Below are 21894 nucleotides of genomic sequence, written 5' to 3'. Positions count from 1 at the left end.
TCTGATTTGAGGTTTGCAAATTGCCCATGCTTTTGCATGGTGCATAGACCCGTTAGAATGGTACAAAGCAGTTGTACACACAAGGAAATATTTCTATTTTAAACAGAACCCAGTATTCTTTCAGCTTTTGTAAACCTGAAAATCTTATTGCCATCCCAAATTGGTACTGTACTTTGCACACAGTAACACCAAGTACCCCCTCAGTACAGGGAAGCAGAACCATGCAGATTCTGAGCCTGATTCATGAGTAAATTCTGCATTATTTACCTGTGTTTTCTACAGAATTAACTTGTGAAAGGCGTGGGAGATTTCAGGAGTGATGAAACACCACAGCTATCCTGGTTCTGCTGAAATGTACGAATGCCTAGCACCCTGGTGTGTCTCACAGGGATGCATAGCCCAAAGAAGGCAATCTGAACTGATCAAGATATTCCTGAGGGAACCCTTCATTAAATCCTAGCCATTTATAACACTAACTCATTACAAGAAATAATTACCATAGCAACCACTGCACACCATGCACTTGCTAGCATGAACAACAGTGTGTCTTCTTAGAGGAGAAAGTGGGAGGGAATCAAGTCAAACCAAAAACTTTTGGAGAGGTTTAGGATAGTCAGTCACAATTAGATTATGTTTTCCTGTATTTTATGTTAATCAAAAGAACATTTTCTATGTTAAGTATACTGTTTCAAACAAGCAGCAAACATTTCAGAATTTTTAATTATGACAAAGCATGTCAACATTTCACAAGGCTTTCTACCAAAGCCCTTTGGTGCTCTTACTTAAAATAGCGCTTTACATACTCCAATCCATCTGATTTGACTTAGGATGCAAAGGCAAGCTAAGCTGCTAGCCAAAGACTTGAGGAACCTGGCTTCAGTTTTTTTTCTTTTCCTCTCTGTATCAGAACTCTTATGTAGCTCCCATTTTAACCTAGACACTCAAAAGACACTGAGATGCCCGAATCCCAGTGCCTTAGAGGACCAAATCACAGAAAACACAATTTCTCATCCATAAAAATGGAAATGGCACTGCCCTAACTGCTTTATTGCAAACATACTATAGACTGTGACATGCTTAGGTGCTCAGAGCAGTGGAATCACACAACAGCATGATAAAGATTGATGCAGAACCAGGGCCAAAAGAGTTCTACAGGAGACAGATTGGGGGAGTTCAGATCTAGACAAGACATCTTCACCAGTTTGAAAAACAGGAGGAGACATAAACTGGTAATAGCTCAGTTGCCTTAAGCTACTTCAGTCATCACCACCAAAGATCCCTTTATGCTCACATGGAACTCACTGAGAGCTTTTTTTATTACCTCCCAAGGCCCAAATCTGTTTCCACTGGCCAGGATTTCAAAGGCTGCAGGACCAACTGTGAAAGGCCAAACTCTAATACATTGTGAGATATTTAAAGTGTCCAAAGAAACCTAGACAATTCTAGAAAGCCAGTTAAGCTTCCATCTGCTGGTTTTAATGCCTACTTATTTCAGAATTGGTAACAAGACCCAGGACTTGTGAGGACAGTGCATATCATCTGCACAGAGGAGTGGAACTGCTCAACTGAAGGTTGCCCAGCCAGTTCTAGTACATTCTTATACTTGACAATTATGAGGCTTACCTAGAAAGAAATGTTAGCAAAAGAACTGTGAAGGTTCTGGCCTTTGAAGGCCTGGAAGAATGTATTTCATCAGTAAGTTTTATAATATCAATTACAGATTTCAAAGAGCAATAAAGCAAAAGGTTCTGCCCCCTTGTAAGCTCCTCCCACTTGTCAAGATTTCCCTTCCTTTCTTCAGAGCAAAATCACTACTATTTTACTTTACAGCACTGGGGGAAAAAAAAAAAAAAAAAAAGGCAAGAAAGTGAAACCCTGGAGGCTAGGAGACTTGGACTTTAAAGTACTCTGTAAATGAACTGTTTCATGGTAGTTAATCACTTTAATAGTGCTTCCTTTCCTCAATAAAAGTTTCCCTGTTCATACCCTCCAAGTGCTCTCCAATCCTTCTCTAATACAACGCCCAGAAGGTCAGAGAGTGTTCCAGCACTGGAACATTGGCCTGGGCAAAGGACAAAAATCCTGTACTCTTCTGGCTGATTTTCTTCCAAATGCATTCCAGGATTATCACCACATTTTAACTCCAGCACCATGCAGAACATGCTTTTACTAACAATTACAACAGGATCTTATTGTATCACTTTTCAATCATTAGCCTTCCGTTTTGTATCTGAGTTTTTCAGTTAAATTTCACAAATCTAATATTGTTTAAAAACTTTGGATGAAATTCTGGACTTCTTTCATGACTGTAAGTCTCATTTGGAAAAATAAGCTTGGGATAAGAGGACAGAAATACAGATTTGAGACCCACTCCGATGGTTTGGGCGAAGGGGAGAAAGAATGGACAAAATATCTTATGAGTTTTGATCCTTTTATCTCACTGAAAAAGGAGATGAGATTCCCAGTTAGATGCTATGTGCACCTTCCCAAATTTGATCATCAGTGCTTTTCTGTAATGGGAAGGAAGGATTCCTGACAGTAGTGGGGGCTCACTGGCCTCGTTTGGCATCTTCCTGACCTCCCCTTCTGAAGTGCTTGGTTTGTACACAATTATAAATCATGAGCTTTCAAGCATTTCTCGGTATTAACATGTGATTAACACTGTGTCTATTTGTTAAGTCAGTGATAATTTAAGGAATTGCTATTGTAAAAATGTGTTTGTTTTAAACTCCGCCTGTCTTCAGTCCTTTTGAATTTCAAAAGTTGAAATTCAACTTTTAGTTTATTATCCCATTGGAATAAGTACATCAGTTCACAGCACTGAAAAGAAGCTGTTTCCCTCCAAACACTGTAAAATAACTGTTCACACAGAAATAAATGCTGAAAACTTACAGCAATGTCTTAAGCTTTCACAACACCTTTCCCCTGCCCCCACCTTTGTTTCCTGCCAACTACTAACAATAAATGTAAAAGTAATCCTAGTTTTTATTTGAAACTATCTCAGCTTTAAAAGAACCTTCCGAAAATGATTGAAGCTATGATTTAAACCCATAGGTAACCCCTGAAATCTGCTTTGAATAGCAACAAATGCCTGACAATATCTTGAGCGCTTGTAGCAAAGAAACCTAATCTCTGAACTCCTAAAGGTCAAGATTTACTGCCTGGTAACATGGCTCAAGTGTAAATGCTCTGTAATGCTACACTAGGTGATTGCTTTGCTCTCTAGACAATGTCAATTTTGTCCAAGTAGCAGCAGATGTGTCTAGCATTAAGTCAGAATGGTGTCAAGGGCCCTTCTTGAACAGTATCGCTTCTCAGAGAAACTGGTCCTAAAGCCCTAGTCTATTAAGACTGTACCCAAAAGACAGACATTTAAAACTTAAAGGAGGCTGGAGAATCAAGGTGCATTAGAGCTCTAATGTTTTACAGTCAGAAAGCCCAGGAGAAGACATTCTCTTGTGATGAAAGTGCACCTCCTCGAATCACACAAGCCTTCCTAGCTTCTTCATAACCAGTGCAGCTAAGGTAACTTACACCAGAAAAGTATTTGGCTTCGAATATTCTTCTCTTCAAACTTCTTCCTCCTGATTTTCCTCAATAAGGTGTTGCTGTGGTGTCACAGTTCATAGTGTCCTCCCACACAGGGTACCCCTGCATCCCCTGGCTCCTTTACCTGAGCCATTTATGCCCAATACCCATGGCTGCTATGAAATCCTACCCTAAAACTTCTTTTTGAAACCGTTCATCATTGCTCTGAACTTTCCAAGCTATGGACACACAATAATCAAAGACTTCATTAAATTAAATACTACCTATTTTATTATGATACATTTTATGTCCAAGAATAAGACAGAAAAAGCATATCCCATTTGCATATAAATAGCTGTAATCAGTCTGCAGAGGATCCAGTACCCTTTAGTTCTACTTCTGTAAAAGAAGCAACACAAAATGATTCCAAAACCAACAGTGGAAGTTCCTCACACACTTTCCCATTTCATACTGCCAACACTTGTGTAACAAAGCAGGCTGAACCCTCTTCCCAGCAGAGCTTTTATACATCTGATGATAGCCCTTCCCACGTTGGTGTTGCAGAGCAGAGCAGTGACTAGCAAGACACCCAGAAGGCCTCAGGAAACACAAAACAGACCTACAGTATTTTTCATGTCTGCAGTGCCTAAAGAATATTCATGGAGAAGCTTAGGACAGCTTGAAGGCTAGCACTGGCTAGCTAAAACCAAGAACAGCATTTCACAAGAATCTGAATTTCAACAAAGACTTAAGTATCCTAGTTAGATGTCAGTCCCTGGGCCTGCAGTTATTTTGTACTTATTTTTCCACAATGCTTATGAACTGTATCAGAAGGATTCAGCCAAGAGTTTCCATTTTACAGGTGGATTGTTTTCATGACAGTAGGTGTGAAGTAGAATGCTAATAATAAGAACTTTAAGCCTTTCCCTCTTTCCACTGCTTTCCAAAATCATTTCTCTAAGGATTTATCTAGCACCCACCTTATTCTGCTGTACTACAGTCAGGCTTTTATTGATCACAAGCACTGCTAAAACCACTCCAGTTTCTCAGCACCAGGAGACAGAGGTCCCTCTACCTCCTTCCTGAACACAGTCTTCTAGGGATCATCAAGCACCAAGTCTCCAAGAAGAAAAAGAATAACAAGATAATGCATAGAGTCAATTTTGAGGAGGAGGCAAAATAGAAAACCAAATCGAAGTCAATTCCTTCACCACATTGTGCGCCCACCATTCTGACTGCCCAGCACAAAGGGCACCTGCTGGCTGCACTGTGTACCACAGCCAGATGATTTCAGCACTCCGCTGAGCACTGTGATACAAGCAGAAAAGCAGTATAACCAATGTAATAGGATAGGTGGCAAAGCAGGAAGCCAGCCGAATTCAGAGAAAAAAAGAAACCTCTCTGAAATATGTGAAGGGGTCACACTACAGGTCAGTCAGTCAAGCGGCCCAGTGTAGCTCTGTGTCTCTAGCTAAACCGGCATGCTCAGGAAATCAGGTGTACATTATAATAGTATAGGCAGTGCCTCCAGACACAAATGATCAAACTGCTCCAGGGAAAGATAACTTTTATCTGCTGGGACACATACCAGTGACTTTGGTGGTCTTTGCATTTCAACACAGGTCAGTGAAGATGAAAAGGCAATGCAGGTATGATTCTCAGATGTTGCTGATGACAAGTTTTCCTTCCATGCCTTGATGAGGACAGATGATTATACTTGCAAAAGAGATGATACTAAATGCCTGCACCTGGGTTGAACAGCACAAAAACAAATTGGCTGCCGAAATGGAATTTAGCCTGTTGAGCAGGAATATTTGAGTGGAATATTCTCTGCTTGTTACAGAGATTAAGTTGCCCTGGATAACTTGAGGGTTTTTTTCGGTTTTCCTCCAAGAATATTTAGAGAAAGTTTTCAATGGATTCATACACGATTAATATTTTGACAGCTGTATAATTATACAACATGTAGTCCAAGAAATCATTTAGCCCATCTCTTATTTCACTCAGCTGAGAATTCTTTGAAATTCACCATAATACAAAGTTTCCCGAATGGGGCTCCTTTGTGCCTCAATTCCTGTCTGGGGTGCTTTGTGCTGACTTGGCATACACACACTTCACATCTGTAACATATTTAAGACATCTAGTAGACTTTTACACACCAGTTACACATGACGTGGAGTATTACAGTGACTGAGGTCTTTACAGAAACATTGTTTCTGCAAGTCTGATGCTTGTATTTCAGGCTTCCCCAAGAGCAGAAAATATTCTCTCTCAAATTAAATTTTTCATGGAGGGCAGTAAGCAGCCTTCTGAAAAAACTCTGAAAGAATCAGACTCTGTTTATGTGCAGAAGTCATGCTAGGGTAACTAAAAAATTCAATGTAAAATCCTAGTGCAAACAACAGAGTTTAAAATTAATTACATTGGCTGAGTTTCTGGCTTTAAATCATACGAGTAATTTCACCAGTGGTACTAGAGTAGGCATTCCTGCCAGACCTCACTGTGAGCTTACTCACCTATATCATTTGAAGTAATCCTTTTGAAGTCTTATTTATAGATGCATGAAAAGCATGATGCCATACAGCCTCATGCTGGGCATGCCATCATTAAGCTCTGAATGGCAGCAAATGTTATTTAACTTCTCTGAACAGCATCATTTGGAATAGGCCCAGGAAAATCTAGTATAAAACTAATTTCTAGCAGCATCAGATATGTAAGTATTTACAGACCTCTTTGTAAACACACTGCAATTAAAAACATTTAATAGAGAGCAAACCCACTCTACCATATGGCAAATCATCTTCAGTTAAGGCAAGAGAGCCTTCGTGTCTGACAAAGAGGGCAAGGGAGACAGACTGTAAATTCCAAAGACCTGACAGAAGGGGCCCCCAAAATAGCTTATCTATGTTGGAATTATGACAACGACATGGAAAAAGTAACCCCAGGCCTCAAATCTTTGCCATGGGATACAAAAACACCTGTAAAAATCCCTGTGTAGGACCAACATATCGTACAAGAAAAATAATTGCTTTAAGCAGCAGGAAGTATGAGAAGCAGCATTATCCTGGAACATCACAGCCTGTTAGTGCTGTCAAGAACTGCATCAGGAGATTACTCTCCATCTCATTCTCTTGAGTTAAAATTTCACATGCAAAGTCAGTATGGAGGGGAAAGTCTAACAGTGGAATGGAAAATATATCTGATCCCTACAGAAAAACTCTGGAAACCTCCTTCAGGATCCATTCAGTACAAGGTGAAGAAAAGGGGGACTCGGCAGATTTAACTGAACCCTTAAAATTGCTCAAAAATACAGATTTTTTCCAAACAAAGCATATATTTGATTTTTTTGAAAAGATAGAAATGTGATATGATGGCTTAAAGAAATATTCCTCTTCCTTTGTCAGTGAGTTGTTTGCTGGAGTCCTGCCGGCAGAGCCCCCGAGTGACTCTAACTTTTCAAATGAGGCCTTCATACAGAAGAGGTTTTCAGGGAGAAGGCGACATACGTATCATTCCCTGAAAACTGCTAGCGAACAGAAACACCTAGAATGATAGTAATGCTATGTCCTTCATTCCCACAATACAAGACAGCTCGTGAACCAGGATAGCTGCACCTCCAGCTGCCCGGTGCTGCAATAGGTCTCCCTCTGTGCAATGGGAAGTAAACATCTGCTGCACAGGAAGATATCCTCAAGAGTAACACACGATACAGTCAAGCTCTGGAACTCCCTGTGGCAAAAATTCAGGTGATGATCTGGGTAAGATTCAAGTACAGACTGACAATGCAGACAGGGAAAGTACTGTAAAATACAACAGCGAACAACAACAAGAACTAGTCTGCTTGGCACAGGCAGATCATAAGACAACGAAGGAAGAAGTTGCCCCACTTCAGGCAAATGCCAGCCCGCTATTATGGAATTTTTACATCGGCAGGGAAGCACACCTGAACACACTTTGAGCAAGGCTTGGCACAGCAAAGACAATACCTCCAGAAGCCCAGTTTGGAATCAGCAGTGATCCTGGTGATCAAAGGTGTCTGTATAGAGTCCATTTTTTACACAGCTTTTACAGGATGTCAGACACTAGAGTTGTTAAATGGCACAGAAACACCTGAGTAGTCTTCAGTGGGTTAAATGCTTTCATAACAGGTCAAAGTTGAGTGACATTTTTAAGCTTCAATTTGTCCTAAGTGAACCAATATGCAAAACTAATGAGATCATAAATTTTTCCTCCAGTTAATGTGCTAGGTGGAGGATGGAGAGCAGGGAGAGCCAGGAGGATGATAGGCTACCCAAACTCATGAACTTGATTAAACTAATTTAATCTGCAACAAAGAATAAGACCCATAAAAGCAGAGACATTATTCACACAGAGGATGGCTTCAGCTCTGCCTGCCCAGGATTCAGACTAACCTAGCCCTTTTCAAGTTACAGGAAGAAACTAAAATACAAAAGTTGTTAAACAAGAAAGCCACATGGGGTTACAATTTATTTTGTTAAGGTTCAGTACAATAATGTCCTCCTGTCATAACCCAAAGAACTGTAATTTTCTCAAGATATCATCTTTTTAAAACCATAGGGATGGTCTAGCAAAGGCTGTAACTGCATGAAGCCTGACAAGTTACACATGTATACATTGACTGAATTGCTGCTACTCCAACAACTACAGCAAATATAAAATATAGAAAACATCATCCTGCATTAAAGCAACATAATCTCACACTTTATCTCTATTAGTAGATACCATGCATCAACATATACAGAGGAAGATCGAAGAAACAGCAGGTAGATATGGAAGAAACCCAGAGAGCAATGCTTCAGCTTACTTTATTAGTTAGTCATCACATATACTGAAGCATGAGACTCACTCTGCCAAAATTCTTGGGGTTTTTATTTTTTTAATCCTTACAACTCACATTTGAGATTAATCTGTTTGGCATTTTCCAACCAGAAACTATTGTTTTGATTATATATACATACATCCACATCAATCTACCAAAACTAAACCTATGCACGTTAAACTGCTTATTTGGAAAATGTTTTTTTAAACAAAAGTACCTTATCTTAATAAAAAACTAGCTACTTAGAAACTATCTGCTTATTTCAAAATTCAAGTTCATTATATTAGCAAACAGTTGTGAAAAATCAAAATTATATATAATTAGATTTTTTTGTAAACTAAATTCCTACTTCCTTTCACTTGAATTTGAGAGATAATAAACATGTCAAATGTGTATGGACTCAAAACTGGATAGCAGGAATATTATTTAATCTAAATTTATGAGCGTTGCTACAGTAAGCCTAAATCTTGTCACATTTGTGACAAGGCTGTACGTCCCTCCAGCATCCACCAAAATTCTGCCTTGCCTTCAGGGCAGAAGTACCAAGCACTGCCACAAGACTCAAAGCCTGACAGCACAGGGAACAGACTGGCTTTGCGCAAGGTATATCACAGCTGCTGTGAGACAGGCATAGGCAATGATCTGTCTGCCTTCCACTTTAGCTTGGAAACTCAACAGCCCCTAGAAACCTGAAGTGTCCTGGTTGGGACTTACTTTACCTGTTTAGGGGTTTCTCCAGTCTGATCAGCCATGGGATAGATTAAATCTTAAGCATGGTGTAATTCTGGTGTTATTGATGTGGCACCCAGGAAGGATGATCAGCTTCTGTGTTCCTCAAGACTTCAGACATGTGTAAGATAAATACAAGATGAACAAATTGCATTGTTTGTTTGAAAGTTAATCTAGTTTCCTCAAATACTCCAGTATGGGCTCATGCCCGTTAAAGTGGAAACAAGCATGTTTACTCACTGCAACATGTTTTTTTCCCCACACTTTTTCCTTAGGGAGAGCCAAAGTAACAAGTCACAAGGAAGCTGGAATTCTCAACCAGACCGAATTGAACACTTATATCTGTAAATCTGATCATGAGAATTGCTTTTCTCAATACCCTTCCACAGTTTTATAAAACTTCCTATGTTTCTTATATTTCCTTATTAATTTCTAATTTATTTTTCACAGTTCAGGACTGAAAGATCATTACATGCAGCACTATCTGCTTTTTCTTTCCTTGTTGGTTAATATTGGTTGGAGTTTCCTTCCACGAGAAGGTCTGTGTGTCTCAAATTCATAACAAAGAGACAGGAAAGTCCACTGGCTGACATGCAACCCCAGACCATGGGAAACCAGATCAGTTTCAGATTCTTTCACAAATTCTAGTAAACTGGATACAGCAAGATTCGCAAAATCTAACCTCCAGACTCTGTGTCTCAGCTCCTCATTTTTCTTCAAAAAAACCACAGCATTTTCCATTATTTTTTTTTTGTAGAGGGTTAGTTTTCTGAGGATTACACTGAAGAGTGCAAGGTCCTCAGCCTTTAGCAATGTGGGCAAAGTACTTAAGAAACAAAGCTTAGGCAGTAAGTCCTTCCAGGGGGTAAAGCTGGAATATATATACTGCTAGTTGATGAATGATATTTGTTAGCCTTCACTTCCCCCATCACCCAACACATATGATTTCACATTCTTCACATTGACTCAAACCTTACCTTAAACATTCCTTTTTTCTGATAATGCCTAAATTCTTACACTGCCCACCTGCAAATCATTTATTTGCTTTGTGCTGTGCATCACTGGCAATTAAGGATTGAAAGGAGACCAACCTATTTCTTTTATATCCTTGGATTTGAATCACAAAAGTGTTACAACTCCCAGCATGTGACCACAACTGAAATGAGCTAGTCCTTAATTAAACAGAGGTTGAAGCTCACTGTTTAATTAAACAGATGTAAGTGCCTAATCATTCAACTATTCCAAGCATACACTGCATATCATTTAATCTCACCACCCACACAATGAAGGCACAGCTCTAAGACTTTGCTGCAATCAAACTATTTCAAATAAGCTGGCCTATGCTTTTAATAGAAGAATTTTTCTGATGACTGGATAAGCAGGGAAAAGAAGAGTGAATGTGAATTCATTAAGTGAGCCACTTCCAGTAAAGTGTGTGTGAAATGAGAATCTCTGTATGGTACAGGAAACAGCCTTACAGCACACCCACACCTCTTGCTTTTTCTGACATAAAGAGGCCACACTAGGAAAGGCTTTATAACACCATGTATGCCTTTCAAACAACATTCCTGTAATGTGCAGGATACTGCATAGATCCTTGTTTGGGCAAAGATGGTAAATTTTACTTAGAACACTTTAAGAAAGCCTGAGCCGTGTGGTCATACATACAGTCACTAATTCAAAGATCTACAAGATGAACCTACCTGCAATGCTAGACAGATTCTTTCTTAGATGTTTAAAGTGAGATGTCTGACATCAGAGGTGGCAAATACTTTTCTATATATCCTTTTTGTGTAGCAGTCATAAGACAGCTGCTTTCTGGAGCAAAAGGGTTTATCTGAAAGAGTTTTGCTGCACGAAGGGAAAATAAAGACTGATAGGTTAGGCAGTCAGCTTTTTACCTATAACTGACAGATCCAATTTTTTAGAAGGAGAGCAGGGGGAAAGAAACTGACATATTTCTCCAGATTCCTCAAGCCACCTGGCAAAACCAGAATGGATCCCAGCATGGATTAAAAAACGTGGACAGAGAGTCTGAATTACAATATTTAGCAGAGAAAGAAGCTTAAGACACAGGCAGAGAAGCTGTAGGTACGCTTCCATGTTTGACAGGATAGTCACCACAAAAGGACCCTGCTGACTTTCTGCCTCCAACCACTTGTTTCCATCCCTTGTGCCAGTGGCCAGCATCCTCTTAGACTGCACTACAGCATACAGCAAAGGTGGCAGCGTGACAGAAAGAGTAGCCCATAGTCTCCTTCATTCAGTCATTTCAATGTTAAACCTGTGTTGCCAGCTGACATTCCAGCACAAGAGCATTTGTTAGCTGGATCAGGAGGTTTGGCTGAAAATAACCCCCCACCCAAAAATAAAGGTCCCTGGCCTCATCTGCAGAAATGCCTATACCAGTAAAGGACAGGGAAGGTGTGAAGTCAAGGAAGGTATTGGAGACTGGTTTGGTTTCTTTTTTTCCCAAGATATATCCGTGCAGACTTAAGAATGTACATCAAATTATGGACTCAGTTTTGTCCATTCCACTGCTTGTAAGCTGCAGCTACACAATAAAAAAATATTTTTTATTCTTATTAAACAACAGCTAATTTTAAGTGATTTAAAATAAAAGCGAATGAACAGTCAGGTTAATTTCTGCAATATGGTTCAGAGGACAGAGCAGATAGCAGCCTCACATAGTGGGAACAAGAGGCAAGAGTAGGAGAGCAAAAACTTCTCAGATTAGCTTTACCAGAAGCTTCATAATGCAGAATTGCCTGTGCCTGCCAGGCTATCACCCTGACCTGAAGACTCAGGTACTTGTGGCCAGAGAACCTTTGTTAAGTTTTTAAAATAAGATGAACATGTGGACTGTTTTCTTACAAGGAGGTTTGATCATACCTTTTCAAGGGAGTAGAAGTCACTTACTTAGCAAGTATCAAACTAATAGCCTAACATACAGGCTGGTGGTGCTTTGACAATCCAGTACTGAGCAAAGCACACAATCCAAGCTAGAAGAGAACGTGCAAGGATTAATCATACCAGGAAGGAGCAGGTCCTTTATTGTCTTATTGCCCAGCTAAGCAGTCCAGGCTTTAAGCCTTAGAAATGTCTACAAATTGTCTGAATTTTTATGGATACCCAGCTATGACACACTTGCAGCAACCGTTTTTCTGAAACTACACATCGGGTGGGAAATAAAAATATGGGAACTGTTACAAGGGGGAGAAACAAAGACATTTGGAAATTAACTGTTCTAGCTAAGCTTTTATGTTGACTCTGTGGAGTCTCTCCACAACAGTCCAAATTATTTTGAATAGGTTTCAAAGTGAATACCACAATGCAATCATATTGTTTTTTCCCCATATGTATAGCCTTCACAGGGAAAAAAACCATCCAAGTTAAGAATTATTCCACAATGGTAAATTTACAGTGGTTTTGTTGGGGTTTTTGCAAACCATAAAGTAAAAAGAAATAACAGAAATTCAAACTTCACATCAGCCACCGCTAACAAATTACCTTGTGCTGCCAGTAATGTTACGAAGTGACAGGATTCCTGTTGTTAAACTTGATGATCAGCAGCATTGCAAAGGAACAAGTAACAACCAGTGAACTTTCCACAAAGACAGTTTGCTTCCCATAGATCTCTATACATAACCTTTACTGGTCTCAGTAGGATCATTACATCCATTAGACTGTGGACTCAGCACTGCTTTAGCTCTTAAGTTAATACAACTGAGACTTTTTTTTTTTTTTAACTTTCCTATTGGGAAGTAGCATGTGCAATTTCAGTGATTTCTTAGATCATTCCATAAGTAAATCAAATATTCTTTCAAGCCTAGTTATCAAAATTGTGTCCTTTGATACTACACCCTCCATCAAACTGCAGTAATCCAGATCAACACATTTTAAACCTCCACTATCTCTCCTAATATCATTCTAGCAGATAGAGTAATTAAATTTGTACTTTTTTTTTAAGTCCTACTCAATAAATCTGAATAAATTAACAACGCATTACTAAGGCTGCTACATTAAATTTGCATAGTGCATTTAATGAATATGCAACTGCAAGTGAAAAGGTCTGCTACTGTGAACCTTCCACATTAGCATAACTACTTCCAGCATGTTTCTTAAATAATGCACTCATTTGCACATCACTGACTTGGCTAATTCTGACTTCAGTCAGGGTAGCCTTGTAATTAAGACTCTTGCTTTAATTTTTAATGAAGTTTATGTTACATCAATCCTGACAGTAATGAGGGGACATGGAAACAAAAAGGCTGCTAATAATTAAATTCACAAACCAGTTTGAGGGATAATAATTCCTGAGGAGAAATTACATGACTAATTATTAATTAAATATTCATACTATTGCAGGGCCATCTCCCTTAACTGCTCCTTCTTGTTGGTAATAATGCTGAGATGTGGATGCCTTCCTGCAACCATTCTGATTTTAAGGTCTTTGGTTAATTTTAGTGCACCGTTAATCAATATGACACAAAAAATAAAATTGCTTTAATTGGTATCGTTTTATTGTTTCTAAATATTACTACAGTTGGTTTAGTTGTGTAGAATTAATCTAGTTAGTCGGTGCCCATTTTATGGGAACATAAATCCAGTTTATATCCATAAACTTCTAATGGCAGGACAACTTGACCTTTTTTTGTAACATTACTGTTTACAGATAATTACACCAAGTCTTTAAAAGGTTGTTTAATAGCTTTGCATTCATCATAGTAAAATGAAAAACATGCAATATTATTTAACTCCAGACTATTCTAAGAAGGTCTGCAAGACCCTAATTTACCCCTGCTGAAAAGTAAGCAATATTAATTTGTGTGTTTTTAGGAAATCCATGAGAGTTTTTCCTCAAATGCATACAAACAGATTGAAAGTGTTTGTGTATGGATCTCTATTCATCTTTTACATAATTTAGATTACATATATAACAAAAAAATAACAGCACTGCAATGGCATCTTTCACAGAAAGAAAGATGTCAGTGTGTGGCTTTCTGTATGACACAGGTCTTTGAAATGATAGTTGTCCAATCTCTCGTACACAAATACCATAAATTAGCCTGATTAATCCTAATTTATGTTGACATTTATATCAGCCAGAATTCTGCCTACTGAAAGTGTCATAATAAACCTTTAGGATTACATGTTTATTAAAAGAAGTCCACTTTGCTGGAAAGTTTAGCAAGAGGAAAAAAAATATTTACATGAAGCTTATTAGTCACCTAACTCAGTTGCACTATGAATTTCTTTTAAAATTTATGTTAGTGCTTTAAAGAGGGAACATTTTGCATAGTGTGAAATTTATTCTCAAATTACTAAAAAGACATAATGCATGTCCTTTTATCCTAAAGGGGCATTTGGAAATTCTGAACCAGGGCAAACATTCCATTTTTCTAATAATTCAAACCAGTTGATTCATCAAAGTGAAACAAGTCCACCATACATGGGGCAATGATTCCCTTTAGCTAGTGCTTGTCACATTACTACAATCTGACAGGTTTGTAGGGCATTATTACTAGATCTGATTTCTACCACTCTATCCCTTTTACTAAATCTTAAAAATCTTTTTAACTTTTCTTTTTTCTCTACTCTCTTAAACTAACACCTGAAGGCAATTTAAATATACCACTCCATAATGAAATACCACTTTCATTCTCTCTAGAATTAAGATGTCGTTATCAGCCATCTGTTCCTGGTCTTGCTCTCTATTTCTTCCATCAAAGAAATAATTCCAGGCATGAAACACCTCATTGGAGCAACAATCACCTGAAACCGCTGGAGTGCTGCAATACAGAAGCCGGCCCAGCTTGCAAGGGGACAGCAATTGAAGAAACTTTTTCAGATAACTTGGTGTCACTGCACACAGGAGGTGAGGAGACATCCTCCGGTCTCTTTCTTCCCTCCTCCCCATTTCTAGAAGCAATATCTCCTCATTGCTCTACCTGTGCTCCCTGAAGTACAATACCAGCTATACAGGACAGAAGCTATCTGAAGTGTTCCCGGGTTAAGGATCAAAGTATCCGTTTAAGGGCCAAAGATATGGGGCCTATACTGAAGCATCTTGATGGAGTTCAGTGGATGCTGAACTAAGATTTGATGCTAGCAGTCAGAAAAGCACAACTCCAGCTGTGCTACTCTGAACATCACCAGCAGTTTTACACACACAAAAGCTGTAGCAACAGCACACAGGCTTTGATTCTTAACCACATTTCCACAAGCCACGCAGAGCTTGTTCTGATCAGGATTTCAAAAGGCAGGGGGGAAGGACGAAAAAGTATGAGGAGGGGAGAGACAGGAAATACAAGATGTTATTGCAGGGCCCATAGATGACAACTCAAGTGGGACTCTTCCCTCAGAAGTTAGCCACCAAGCAGCTTATGACCAGAGGCATTAGGCCTACCATGTTTTGACCAGGAATTTTTCAGGCAGGTAATATATTGTGTGAGAACACAGCAAAATCAGATGCACCTGACTTACAAGATGCTTTAGACGTACTTGTCTACCTAGATGATCTGTACCTAGGCAGTAAGATTTGTTATGTCCCCCACTGCAGTAGGCATGAATGAAGCAATGGGCATGGTGGATCTGATGCAGTGGACACACCAGACCTATGCATACCTGCTAGATGTCCAGTCCAGGACATTGCAGAACCTCGTCTAAATTGTACTGTTGTTCTAGCTGGATATAAAGTTGTCTAGAAATCCTAAAATAAAATATCCAAATTCCTTAAATTCTACCAGCATAAGATTTCCAGGAAGGAATACAGGGTTTGTCTGGGAAAACCTGGCCAAAAGCCAGCCCTATTAAATAATCCTCACTAAATTAAACTAAAAACAAACTTACCGAAAGGTTAAATTAACTTCTTGTTTTCTTTCAGATGTGTTGGCATTTTACGCATACTTACGCTTCCCTTGCTCTGCAAGTTACGCTGCCACACCATACCATTAGTTTCCATTCACTGCCTCCCTATGCTTCCCTATTATAGCTAATGTTTATCTTAGTTTGGGAAATTTCCTGACAGACCTTCTGGCTATATCACTATACCCATTTAATGATTCCCAGTCCTCATTTTTCCATGAAATTACCGGCGATGGCTAGCATCACTGCTGAATTTTACTTGTCTTCAAATGCAAACATCATTAAAAAAAAAAAAAGTTAATGGAACATTAGAAACTACCCCATCAAAATCTAAAGTTATGACAAAGGAGAAGGGGTGAGCACATACAACTATTGTATTAAGATGGACCTGGGAATTATAGACCAGTGCACCTCGCTTCACTGCTTAAGAAATGTGGCAACAGATAAGCACCGGAAGATGACACAGGAATGGTAATACCAATTTGACATGATTTGCTTTTCACAAATCTAACATCCTTCTGCAACAGGATAATCAGTCTTGTGGGTAGAGGAAAGGCAGTTGATGCCTTAAGTCTTGACTTCCGTAAGGTACATCATCTCTTACAGTATTCTCATCAGTGAAATAGAAGTATCTTTAAATCCAGTCTTTAACTATGCACTGTAGCTCAGGTTTCTAAGCCTTGGAATCTGGCTTCTTTGCTGAGTTTGCCAACAGAAATAGTGACCTAGATGGAATTGTTGAGATTACCAGCACTTCCCCAGCCCGGGTTATAAAATAACCTTTCTGCAGCATTTAACTGGAAAAGATTTGAGCCATATCTGAAAAGCCCTGAGCCAATTAATCTAAGCCAAATATCCTGAAAACGCTTATTTTAGTTATTATTGTAGCCTACCGTGGTAAAAGCACTGAGAGGTAAACTAAACTCAATTGCCTGGCAGCGGTACGCAAAGTATATCAACGAATATAGCTGGGTCCAGGCGAGGCTTTGAATCTACAGTTTGAGTTTGGAATTGTGATTATTCAAACTTTAGTAAATGGGGGGGAACCGCCATTTCTACTTTGAGACTATTGTACAAATTTCAAAGTATATGCTTATTCCCAACAGGAACAATATACAGATGTTTTCAAATATTCTAGTGATTTTATTTTTTTTTTAAACAGGTTTGGCTCAAAATATTTTGTTTAATTAACATAAAAAGGAATGTTTCAACTGATACTTCATTGTCCAGCTTATATTTTGTTTACATGAAAGGAAATATTTTTAAATAAGAAAAAACTTAAATATTCAATTTTGACAAGGTTTGGGTTTTTCTTTGTTTTTTAATTAGGACTCTTCTCCAAAGCATACCCTCATTAAAAAGAACACACTTTGAGAAAACATTTCCACAAAAATATCTTCCAACACATCGAACATTTACCAGAAGTTTTTTACTACCCTGCACTGAGATTAGTAATACTTTATATTGCACAAAAAAATACTGTAACTGAAATCTATTCTTAATTTCATAATTAATTCATTCTTAGATGTGGAGCCACAATGAGTTCTGCCAGTGTGAGAAGATACTGGCATGATCCCATGTGAAAGCAACAGCAAGAATCGAGACAGCAGATATGATCCTCTAAAAACTCTTTGGTAACTGAACAATTATTTTATTGTATTTCTTTTAAACAGCAATTCAATAAGAATGATAGACTGAAATGATTTTAGTAGCAGGACGTTTTTTAAATTGGAAGATAGTCTCTAACCAGCTGGTTTTATGCACAAATCTGCATAGCTTTCATAAAAAGCAGAAAATATAGATGCTTACTAGCACTGAGGTCCGCAACTGGAGTGTTAACAGCATGAACTGCAGAGTGACAGAGTATGATAATCATGTTACTGTAAATCTGACAAAAGAAACGGCATGTGGTACAGAAAATCAGCATCCAAACACTGCCACTCAGCTACAATCACTTCAGCAATAAGTCCCTCCAACTACCACCCTTCCATGAAATAATTCCATGTAAAAGAACTTTCTTATATGTTCATTTTTCAGCAACTGCCGTGTCAGTTAAGCTATCAAATTAGTGTTCAATCCTGCGAGCTGTCAATATTTCCTAGAGTAATAGCATCAGGCACTTTCCTAACCATCAGCAGCTACAGCATTTTGGCAAGTCAGTGAGTTCAGGAGTGCCTGGAACAAGAAATCAATTTTAATCTGAGGGACCCCTAATACACTTCCCTTCTAAAGCTTCTCAATTTTGATAGTGCCATAAAAAGCATAAAAGGATGCAAGGGAACAACCATACTTGAAAACTTGTGCACAGCTTTTTTAGGAATATACAGACTCAAATTTAATGTATGCACAAAATAGTCTGAAAAATTGAGATGGCTTTTTAGCACATAGAATTCAGTATCAATTCATAGCTAATAGATTAGTATGACCTATCAATTCCTAATTCCATATATACTGCAGTGCCTAAATATTACTTCATTATCCTGGACACCACACTGCAAAAGCCTACAGAGTTCATCAGACTGAGCATGCTGTCCATTTTGTTTAGTTTTTTAATACACACAAGTAATTCTGGAGATGCTTGGACTACTCTATCAACACACATTGATTAGTCAATATCTTATCTATATATGAACAACATGTAAGACACCTACTAAAATGAAAATTTTTAGGCAAAAATCCCTGTGCTGATTTTCCTCTGCTGCTCAGAAAAAGTTGGGTGCCTTCAGTATAGGCACATAGGCTTAATACAGATTTCAGGTTAACCCTCTGTTCTGCTTTTAAGCAAAGTCAAATGAGATAACATTTCCGAAGCTATGCTGGGGCTTCATTTAGCAGTACTGAGTGAGCCTTAACAAAAAGAATTTTTTTCCACAACAGTTTCTCAGCCACAAACAACAGGCAAACGCAAAGGGACTTTAACAATGCAGGACAGCACTGACCATATCCCCAAATCCCAGTTGTACTAGTGTTGGCTGGGATAGAGTTAATTTTCTTCATAGCAGCCCGTATGGTGCCATTTTGGATTTGTGACCAGAACAGTGTTGATAACACCACCACCATTTTAGTGCTTACACAGCATCAAGGTTGGGAAGGGACACAGCCAGGACAGCTGACCCCAGCTGACTGAAGGGATATTCCCTCTCACATAACATCATGCTCACCAACAAAAGCTGGGGGAAAGAAGGCAACAGGGGGGACCTTCAGACTGATGGCATCTGTCTTCCCAGGTAACAGTTACATGTGATGAAGCCCTGCTTTCCTGGAAACAGCTAAACACCTGCCTGCCAGTAGGAAGTAGTGAATTAATTCCTTAATTTGATTTGCTTGCATTTGCAGCTTTTGCTTTACCTATTAAATTGTCTTTATTGTCAACCCATGAGTTTTCTCACTTTTGCCCTTCCAATCCTCTCCCCTACCCTACTGGGCAGGGGGGGCGGGGAGCAAGTGAGTGGCTGTGGGGTGCCTATCTGCCTACTGGGGCTCAACCACAACACCAGTCAGTACAAAAACATAGGTGTATATTTATATTTTTGGTCACGCGCAACCCTATATTTAGCCTGTCCAGTTTTGCTAGCTGTGCAGTGCAGAGCTGGTTGACGACGGTTTTGAGTCTGCATTTACAAGAACTACACTTCATCCCTCCATGCAAAACTGCCAAGACTTTTAACCCCAAATACACCAATCTCAGATGCCACTGCCCATTCCTCCCACTTACTAACAACAGAGGCATCCTCACTCTCACAGAGGTTCACTTTCTCACCCTACAGAACAGTGTGGAAAGCACAGTAACATCCCAAACTCCTCTTCAGGATTTGGGTCCTTTGTAAGAATAAATTAATACTCTCTGACAGTCTGTTCTTCTCCACTTACCTCAGACTCTGGTAATGCTGAATTTCAGAAGCTCTCTACAATTTTAAGGGAATCAAGTAATAACATCCCAGCATTTTATAACCACCATTTCCAATAGCTCCGTGCCCAGTGATGATGAAGTTCTAGCTGGTTGTTCAAATTATCTTAGAGAATTTCCCTATATAGGAAATCTTGATTATCCAAGTTTAGGTGTGGAGTTACTGCAAATGTCCTACTTAGAGACTTGCCAACACTCAATCTCATTTGCTTCTGTTAAGCCCAGAAATTTCATTACTTTCTCAAAACAAAAACTGAAGAAATATCTTCCCAAATGCCAATGGTTGTCCACCAATATGTAATACTCAGTCTCATCTACAATGAGCCATTCAAAAGCAAGTTATCAAGGATACTTTTGAGGAACTACAAGGAACAAAAGAAAATCAGAGTTAAAGTCATCCTGAATTCTCAGTGGAGTCAAAGGGTTAAAAATGGCACTTTTAAATCTCTTTAAGCTTGAATTCAAATATAAAGATAATTCAGCAAATTACTAAGTGCAACATGCATCTGACTAAAACTGACTGAACTATAGAAGGAGCTCAAATGCCCAGGTATCACCTGGAAAGTGCCTCAGGAAACACCTGCTGTTTCATACGAGGAGATTCACTCTGACAACAGGAGCAAGACACCAAACCCTGTGTGGAATTTGTTGCCTATTGGCCTGAAGTCTCACAAAGGGAAAGTGATCCACAACTCTGACTCCACATTCAGTTTATCCTACTTGCTCTGAAACTACAGCAAGCATGGTACAAGCAAAACAAGCAGGTCTGGCTATGTTCTGGGCTGCAGATGGAAAAATAACTTTTAGATGCTGAACTATGTAGCAAACAGTACATTTTCTTGATATTAAGTCTGGGCCAAAGCCATGCCTCTCTGTAGCAAAACCCCACTTCTGAGAAGACAGTCACATGTGAAGTACAGAACTGACTGCCACATCACTGCATACATCACTGCACCACTTCACAAGCGAGAAGAGAGGCTCAAAGGCACCTTCCAAAAAACTACTGAGCAGCTAAAGTTCCGCACAGTACCTGCTGCACAGCCTAAGAAATGGCAGCTTTCTCTCTGCTGGCCAGCCTCACACCAGCAGGGGTGAACAAATTTTTTAAATTGTAAATATCAGACAGAACTAGAAACAACAAGGGCTGGGTTTAGGGGTTGGTTTGTTGTTTGGTGGGTTTTGTTTGTTTTCCCCCAAAAATTAAGATTTTATTGAAAAGGAATGAGAAAATTGCCAGCTTCTGGCTAAAAATGTTTAACCAAAAGCTTACTAAAGGTTGAATTTCAAACTTTAAAAAGCAGAAAAGAAGCAACCTAAGAGATACGTACTGTAAACCTAGAGCTGAAAACCTGTGTTTCCAATGATGAAAACAGTAATGAATCACTCAGATCTTTGTGTTTCTCCACCCAAGTTTTCAAGCCCTGGTGTTTACTTGGAGTGAACTAGAAATGGAGGGCATTTGTTATCCATTTATGAGGTTTTTCTCTGTGCCAGTGCTGTACTGATTATAGACTCCCTATATTTCGTTAGGAGACATTTGTAGCAAACAGGAAGACTGGCTATTTTATTGGCAAGGCATGCTGAAGAAATCAAGGCTTTGTGTATTCTATAAAGTTAGCTGTATAAGTAGTAATGGAATAAAAGTTAAATCAATGTTGCACTCTATTTCAGATTGTCTATGTAGTTTCTGCTAATGACTAAACTCCACAGCACTTTACAGTCAGGATTCAATAATCAAACACTGGAAATTTGGGCTATTTTGACTGAATATTTTAATTACTCTATTTTATTATTGTTTTTAAGATTAGGTGAAGACAAGAGTCCACCAACAGTTGAAACACCTAATGACAATGAATGCAGGTTTATTCATATAGTCTCTTCCCATTATTTAAAACTTGCAACTTCAGTCAGCATTCCGGCTATTTAATTTATTTCCCAAAAAAAAGGAACAAACAAAAGATCCCAAGGTCAAGTGCAATGAGACCTCTGAATCCACACAAGGAACTCCTGGTTTCCAAGGGGA

At 38.9% G+C, this 21894-nt stretch overlaps 2 long non-coding RNA genes across 2 annotated transcripts in view; one reads left to right on the top strand and one right to left on the bottom strand.

Moving 5' to 3' along the window:
• Positions 1-9208, bottom strand: part of LOC142603530 (uncharacterized) — a 66339-nt gene extending 57131 nt beyond the window's left edge. Inside the window, exon 1 of the long non-coding RNA XR_012837476.1 lies at positions 9088-9208. This is a non-coding gene — a long non-coding RNA (uncharacterized LOC142603530). The remainder of the gene's footprint in view (positions 1-9087) is intronic.
• LOC142603529 (uncharacterized) overlaps positions 1-20780 on the top strand; it is a 90932-nt gene extending 70152 nt beyond the window's left edge. The window contains exons 2-6 of the long non-coding RNA XR_012837475.1: positions 7116-7274; positions 9373-9441; positions 14769-14975; positions 17490-17598; positions 19192-20780. This is a non-coding gene — a long non-coding RNA (uncharacterized LOC142603529). The remainder of the gene's footprint in view (positions 1-7115; positions 7275-9372; positions 9442-14768; positions 14976-17489; positions 17599-19191) is intronic.
• Positions 20781-21894: the final 1114 nt, after the last annotated feature.

Source organism: Balearica regulorum, chromosome 12 (genome assembly GCF_011004875.1).
Source record: "Balearica regulorum gibbericeps isolate bBalReg1 chromosome 12, bBalReg1.pri, whole genome shotgun sequence".
Taxonomy (NCBI): Eukaryota; Metazoa; Chordata; class Aves; order Gruiformes; family Gruidae; genus Balearica; species Balearica regulorum.
Note: the sequence above shows the minus strand (reverse complement) of the source record. Positions and strands in the feature narration are given on the sequence as shown.